Here is an 8,047-nt window from a genome sequence, read left to right as displayed (position 1 = left end):
CTTTCTCCCCACAGTTACGCTCATTTTACACACGTAAATTAGAACATAGAAATTAAAAAAACCAAAGCGTTCTGGCGCTTCCTCCCCTACATTGTACAGTGAGATACCATGCGTCTCCATCACCTAGAGCACTTCGTGGACTATGATTATCGGTACGAATCTTCATCAACATGCGTCTCATCTGCCCGGTTTCATTACCCACCCTCAATTAACGGATGGCTGGGCGGAAGCCAATACAGTACTGACTTACCTACCGATGAACGACCCTCGGCGCGCGGAGCCACTGTACCCAGTAGTCAAAGAGCATCGAAATCCTTGAAAGAATGCCACCACCATCGCCCACCACCCTTTTATGCAGCCGTTCGTTGTGTGTGTGTATGTGTGTGGGCTCTGTTCGGTGCATCGTCCAGAGGGGTGGTTTGGTTTTATGCTTTGGGAACAAAATTTGTTGCGGCTTAGCGCGAGAAGGTGAGAGAATTGAGGTGCATCGCTGCAGCTCAATTTGAGAGAGAGAGGCGGCGAGTACAACCGAGATAAACAGATGCACTGAGCGAACGCAGAAGAAGGCGCACATGTCTGGCTCGATTTGAAGGGGTCGCCCACAAGGAGAGTGCTCCCGGGTGTTTTCAGGAGAGCATAAGGCGAGCACACAAATACCAGCAGGGTTTGTTATTGTAGAAGACGGGTGGCGAGAGTGAGTGAAACATTTTTTTTCATAATTTATTATCGATCGGCGTGCTGCTGTCTACGGTGTGGTGGGTGCGAGCATCAGTGTCAACGCCAGTCAGTGGTGGTGTTTTCTAGGGAGTTTATGGAGACAGACATACCACTACAGTGGCAGCGGTGTGGGCCCCCGTCAAAACAGAGGACCTCGCTGGCTGGGTGGATGCGGGTATTGGTGTTGTCGCCATTGTCGTTCTATGCGCGCTGCTCGCTGGGTTGCTCGTGGAGCTCGATGGGCCGTTTGGTTGTGTTAGTGCAAATAAGCGAGGCGAGGCGAGCGAGCAGCCGAGCAAAAGATGTTCCAAAGTCTGTGCAGCCGAGACTTTTAGTAATAGCTCGACCTAGCTAGCTAGCTGATGGACAGTATTGGCTGCTCGCAGTAGTTCGCGATACGCGTTTCGTCGTTACGGTTCATCTTCAGGAAAGGTGAAGTTTGGAGATCTTTGAAGAAGGAAATTTGTATTTGGCATTGCGATTTTCTCATTTGGGATAGATTTGGAACATTGAAGGTGATCGAAGTGCATTCGATTTCAGACGAGAATCGTTCTGCTGGAATCTAGTGAGGTGAAGGGTTAAGGACATCTCGACTGATTGTCCTAGGAATCTGTGTATGGGCAGTTCATAGATGGATATTGAGCTTTTGATCTAACTGGAGAGCTCTCCGAGTGGGTGGTGGGAGAATCCTAGGGTGCTGAAGTGCTTAGTGCTCGGTGAGGAACCGTCCAGCTTCACGCAGGGGCTCGGATCTGGCAGCAGACTGGAGAAAATCAATCATACAGTGCACACCTGGGCACATACTAGGTGTCTGGAAGTGACATTTTTGCTCGACATTCGCATAGTATAGGCTCTCCGAGAGCTACATATGTGTGTGCAGCAGTGCGAATAGTCAAGGTGCTGCTCCCCTTGGAAAGTTGCAATCCGCGAGTTGGAAGAAGAAAACCCCACAACATCAGTGCTCTATTGCTGGCCGTCTATTTCCCCCAAGGGATCCGGATTTTTATCAGTGAGACCAACATCCAGCATCAATAGCCAATAGCTCGTTGCTCCCGCCGAATCAGAGACCAGTTTTGACCATCTCGTGTGAATGGAGTTATATGTATACAAATATTTAGACATAAAATAAGCACAAATATGCAAAAGTGAAGAGTTATTTTTTCTCGTCGCACTAGCTCCGATATCTCGAGCTACATATACACACGGCTCGGACTCGGTTGACTACGGCTGAGTACGTCACACATCCGACGACGACAAGCAGCTCAAGGAGCATTGAAAAAGAAGTCCCACGGACGGACGGGTGCTGCTTCTGCTGGCTGTGAGTGCGAGAGACCTTTTTCTGGCCGTCATACTCTCGTGCTCCGTTCATCTCCGCAATCGTTGATCAACCAACTCTGGCGAGCTGCTGTGCTGGGTTTGTTTTGTGTGTATTCTGCGCTGATAGCCAGACTATATCGTACGAGAGTTTACCGAGTGTACACACAGGTACGTGAGTGCGTGCGGAGCTGTGAAATTCCGGTGCGTTTCATAAGACCTCGTAGATTCTTAGACGGATCCTAGGATCACCATCCATCATAAGTACACAAGTGAGTCAAGATTCTAAGGTGCAGTGAGAGTTTTTCCACCCTCAAAGGTAATTATCTAACGCAAGAAGTAAAAATTTGCTACGGGTACTCAGCGCGAAGTGAAGTTTCCAATTGGAGATAATTTTTGCTCGGGTGAGCTGGAGCTGCGGAGCTGTGAAGATCGAAGAATGAAAGAAAGTGGGTGATGGCTAGGCGCGAGTGTTGAGTGACCGCCGTACGCCGCGTGCATCGAGAAGGAAAGTGATAATAATAAAAAATGATATGCTAATCGGCCCTGATTAGCCCCGTGGTCTGCAGCATTGGATAACCCGTCAAAAAGTGAAGAATGTCGAGCAGCTGGATTATCTTGTTTAGCAGCGACAGAAAAGTGAAACCGGTGTGGCCATAGGCAAGCAGCATCAGTATCAGTTGAAGTTGAAGCAGCAGCGTTGTCGAACATGCCCTAAACTGTGTCATCGTGATATGGGGAAATTGTGTCGCCGCCGAACGAGATGAAGGTTTCTACGTTACTTAGGTACGGTACATGTCTTCGAGTGCCAATTATGATTGGGAAAGTTGGCTTCGCCTTCGCAGCTTGTCCTCCGGTGGGTGTAGGAGGTGAATGATGGTTGCCATGGTATCGCATGGTATTCGCTCTTTCGCTCTGTATTCAATCGACGACAATCGACCCCTCTTAGATGATTGGGGCGCTTTCTCCAAGAGTATGATCCTGTCTTGTGTGTAGGTATGTGGTGTGGTGGCGTGGTACACAGCAGTAGAAATTGAAGCTAGAAGGAGGCACTTGAGAGGAAACTTGGTCCGCTTTTTCCACTATCCTGAATACCATCTCTCACCCTCGTTGAATGTGGAACATGAATTTGTCTATCATCGTGTGGTTCAAAGGCTGTTCTATAGGAGACTGCATGATTTGTTCTGTGTAGGTTTATTTTGGAACGGCTTACACTTTTGTATTTATAATGGAATAATGTACGTAATATGCAAATGAATCTTGAGGGTTCCATCAAATCAGTAGGTTCGAACTTATTTTGCGGAAAATTATTATTGTCGGTTGTTAACTGTCGCCGTGTAAGATAGAAAACGAGGGAATCGATACTCGTTGCTCATTGCATAGAAAGTTCAGACTGTTGGATCTGAAAATATTTGGGAAAGTTGTGGGGTGACATGGAAAAATAAATTAGGAAGATTTCGAAAATAACACTAATTCCCATTATTGGGGAAAGAGGTGAATGAACCTAGGTTTAAAACCTCTATAATAAAAAAAATATTGGGGAATGGTGTAAAAAAGTATTCACATAAGGAACCCTTGTAGCAGCCTATTTAGAAAGTGAACCCGCGAAGTTTATTTTTATTTTCCTTTGTAAATTGATATCAAGATTGATATTCATTTAGCTTTTGTAGCTGGTTCGATCATTTCTTTCAACAATCATATGCTCCCTTGGAGTTTGCTATCAAATGGAGACGCATGGTTGTCGATGGCTATGCTTTTCATGTTAAATGTCAACCAGCAAGACTAGTCATATTGGCGAATATATGTTTCAGTGACCAATTTTGACGTTTTACAGGACTGTTCGTCAAATGGATCAAATAAGCTTAAATACTTGTCAAATAAAAAGGGATGTGTTGCGGCGGCTTTTATTCTCTTTGTGCTTGTGACAGCGCAGCAATTTTTAAATGAATTCCTGTGTAATTTTTAAAAAAAATCTTCCGAAACAATAAAATGAATTCATAGAAGGAATTTCATCACTTGAACTATACCGCAAAACACCGTTGGATTGATTACAGACAGTAATTTTTGGAAGTAATAATCTTTTAATTATGAAGAACGTTCGAAATAATGCCTTGAAGCAGTGCACAGTGTCAATCTATCATATAACTGATATTGGTTGATTTCCGACCGTCTTGAAACTTTATGGGACTTTTTGGTGCTATATCGGTCTTCGGGTTTCTTTAAAAATAACGTCGGCATTTAACCTAACCGGTTGTTTTTAAAGAAACCCGAAGACCGATATAGCGCCAAAAAGTTCCATGAACTATCATATAACGCCCACCAGGTCTACAACCAAGTGAACTGTGCCGCTTCTCCTTCATAGTAATCAGCACTTAATCCGTCATCTAAATATATCCCCCATCCATGGATCGCATCACCGACCGAAGGAGACTCCCAGATCTCACAGCCTACCCTACTAACAAATATCCCATCCGTGTTGGCTGTGGGGACGCAGAGTAAGATACCCCGGGGCAAGTGAGAATCGGGGGCAAGTGAGACCTATAGCTGGTATTTTTTTATTATTTATTTAAGACTAACATTCTTCATGGAAAACATAGGTATCACACCTACGGATACTTTAAATACAAAAAATGTTATTGTTTCAACCATAAAGAGACCATATACGTTATTGTTGTTTATATGTAATTTTCAATTCACTGGGTGAGACTGACGTGCTCTACTACATTCGTCGTTTAAAAATAGATTTGTCATTCTACAAATACTTTTTCGGTTTCAGGATAGTATTTGGAGTTCTTGCAAATGATTTCAAGCGAAAAAGCTGTATTTTATTTTTATTTATTACCTTTAGTTTACTGCTCTCACTTGCCCCAGTGCATTTCGCTATCTGGGGTAAGTGGGACCTATGAGAATAAACAAGCACAATTTTATGGGTTCATCTCGCCTTGTCCAGCCTAAGATGAAATTAGCACGAAAGTCAATAAAAATTGATATGTTAAGTAATCTACTGTTGAATTATATTTTATTGCCTTTGTTTAGATGATAAAATTCTTGTTAGAAATGGTAAAACCTTGGGTAAAACGAAAAGAAACCAAAAGCATGTATTTTTTATATTTTTTTCTAAATATCTTCCATTATTTTTTCACTTTACGCTGCATAATGAATTCTTTTGAGGATTCAGGAACCGTTCATAAAAAATTAAAATAGGGAAATGACCTTTTCAAAATTTATGATTTAATAAAAACATTATTTAATGATCGTAAGATTATGTAAGGGAGAAGATATTACTGAAAATCTAGAAACCCCAGATTTACTATTGGCGAGATTCATCAACTATATAATATAGAGACCAAGTTTCGAAATCTTTTGTCTCTTCACTTTACGGCGCTTTTTGTATAGAAAAAAAAAAACAATTTATTTTGCATGAGCTCCTAGAGTTGATTCAAATTTTTTTCCCCAGCATCTTTTTATGTGTTACGTAATTTATGCACGATACCTTAAACCTCTTCTTATTTTAATCTTTAAACATAGTCATTCATATAAGGGATTTATGATTTATGTTACCTTATTTGTTGCAACTTATATTCAGCCCTTTGAACAAAAACTCTGAATAGGTCCCACTTGCCCCGTGAAACGCAATAAATGAAGATCTACTACACTTTTCATTATATGCATAATATATGGAATGTAAAAATTTTGAAACAGTTTTAATGCACGTTAATCAGTACAAATATACCAACAACGTCTTTTGGGTTCATTGGAATTATTAAAAAAAATGTGTTCTGAAATTTTTGGCATGACAAAACCAAATTAGCATTTTTTTAGGTCCCACTTGCCCCGGGGTACCTTACTCTCGGTCTTTAGTTGCAGCAACCATCACACTCTAACATTCCTTTCGCTTCCCAACTTGACTGTAAAGACTTCGCCGGCGCCGATATTGATCCAAAATGTATGAGCTGCTGAAATTGCACTTTGAAAATAAGTGGAGTGTCCCAGCCCCTTATTCAGTTGGATCTCAGTGCAATTTATACCAGTTCAGATCAATCACGAAGGAGCAACCATTGACATGTACAGTCAGTCTAATCTAAGCTAAGCTAAGGCTGGCACCAACGTTCACAGGCTCCAGCGACATTGATTACGTAAAGCCTGGAGTTCATAGGGACAAATAAGTTGAACAATGGACAAATTGAGATGGACAATTGCGAAAAAAAAAATCCACGTAATTCTGGTAGGATTTGAACCCACGTCTCCCTAATTCCCTAGACAGGGTGCGTTAACCAACTTCGCCACAGAACAGGGTACGATTCTGGGGAGCCGAAAGCCATCCTGAATTCAATGCTCACCTCACCCTACGCTCTTCTTCGCAATAATACATCTTCTTCGGTCCTTAGATGTCTACTTCCAACACTCTCTGAGAGTGCCTACGAACGACAATGAGATCATGTTATTTTTATTTAGTGTCGAGACTGTGTAACCGTTCGTCGTATAAGCACAAGAGAATCTCAAAACGCGATGGCTTTTGCGCCACTCTCGCGAACGAGAGACCACCGGTTCAATTTAGGTTTGCCCGACTAATTAGACGACTCTACTCTCAAGGGCTCCTTCGAACGGCCGCTATCTTGAACAAAAACCCAAAACGCACTAAACCTTATACACATAAACGGACGAACTGAAGCAATAACGGAAATTTACACCAAAAAGAGACTAAAACAGAATCAACAAGGAAAAATAAACAATTAAGGGTCGCTGAAGTGAATTTATTCAAACGGAAAAAAATAACAATGAAACTAAGCACAACAAGCAATCAAATTCGTTTTACCGTAGGGTCTTGTACCATTTGGGCAGGTGTACCTATTTTGGGCACTTGCCGCTATAACTAAGGCAATTTCAAACCGATTGATTTGAAATTTTGTATAGAGTTAGGCACGTACAGTATCTAACTCTGTACAAAAATTCAAATTATTCGGTTTGAAATTGACTTAGTTATAGCGGCAAGTGCCCAAAATAGGTACACCTGCCCAAATGGTACAATACCCTATATTATTTTTCACAAACTGATCGTCAAGATGTTTTGTGTATGTGTGTGTGTGTGTCTGTGTGTTATCATGGCCATGATTAACGTACCTGCGCAGGTTTTGTTCGTCGACGGTGGTTTCTCCTGGCCAATCGTCGACGTTAGCTCGCTGTCCTAAATATTCGCCGGACTATAGGTGCGGAGGGGCGTCGGCGGTCCGGTACTCTGCCCGATCGTGCGTCACCGCACGCAGGTAGGCCGGAAATAATTCCCCTGTACTCCGTTTAACTGCCAGTAACTGGCGGGCGAGGACGAGCGTTGTGGCAGCAAAAATGGCTTAAAGCCCAAAATAAAAAGCGTCCTTTGGACGCTTGGGTCCAAAGACGAGACACACAATTAAAACAATATACACTAAACACGAATTCATTTTCATAATTACCTTTTAAACAACAAATAAACGCACAGGGAACAGAGTGTCTGCCCCTGGCGACAAAATCCAACATTTAAGTAACTTTAACAAAACTTAAAACTGGCAGAAGGTCGCCGAAGCTCACTTCTGTTCTCCAGCCGACTCTAACTAAAAGTGATGGGGTCAAGTCGATTTCTCTAGTCAAGTAAATTTCCTGCTATTGAAGCAGTCGTCTATTCAATTTACAAACTATTATATACAAGTGCGCCAAATTCAAATCGCACATGGCCGTAAAAGTATTTTGCGCCATCGAAAAGTCCTATAAGATACGTAACATGAATCGTCATTAGCTTAGCCTAGACACAAACCATATATGAAACGGATAATCTATACTAAATGAAACGGTTCAAACTCTAAGGCAAATTCAACGAATCCAATTCAATTAAGATTTTACTTAAAAAGATAAAAACGTCAAAAGCTACAAATTAACTAAAATAATCATGAGAACTAATAATGACATATAAAAAAAAAAAACAAATTTTTAAATCAAAATCGAAATAATCAAAAAATATAACAATTTAATCTAACTGAATTCA

General features: G+C 41.7%; 1 protein-coding gene across 3 annotated transcripts in view; it reads left to right on the top strand.

Annotated features, from left to right (window-relative positions):
* Positions 1–874: 874 nt before the first annotated feature.
* Positions 875–8,047, top strand: part of LOC109404556 (cGMP-inhibited 3',5'-cyclic phosphodiesterase 3B) — a 916,127-nt gene continuing 908,954 nt past the window's right edge. For 2 of the 3 annotated variants that reach the window (XM_062853192.1, XM_062853191.1), the window contains exon 1: positions 2,322–2,350. The gene's annotated coding sequence lies outside the window, so the exon portion shown is untranslated. The other variant, XM_062853190.1, reaches the window with a different exon arrangement.

The sequence above is a fragment of the Aedes albopictus genome, chromosome 2 (genome assembly GCF_035046485.1).
Source record: "Aedes albopictus strain Foshan chromosome 2, AalbF5, whole genome shotgun sequence".
NCBI classification, from domain to species: domain Eukaryota; kingdom Metazoa; phylum Arthropoda; class Insecta; order Diptera; family Culicidae; genus Aedes; species Aedes albopictus.
Note: the sequence above shows the minus strand (reverse complement) of the source record. Positions and strands in the feature narration are given on the sequence as shown.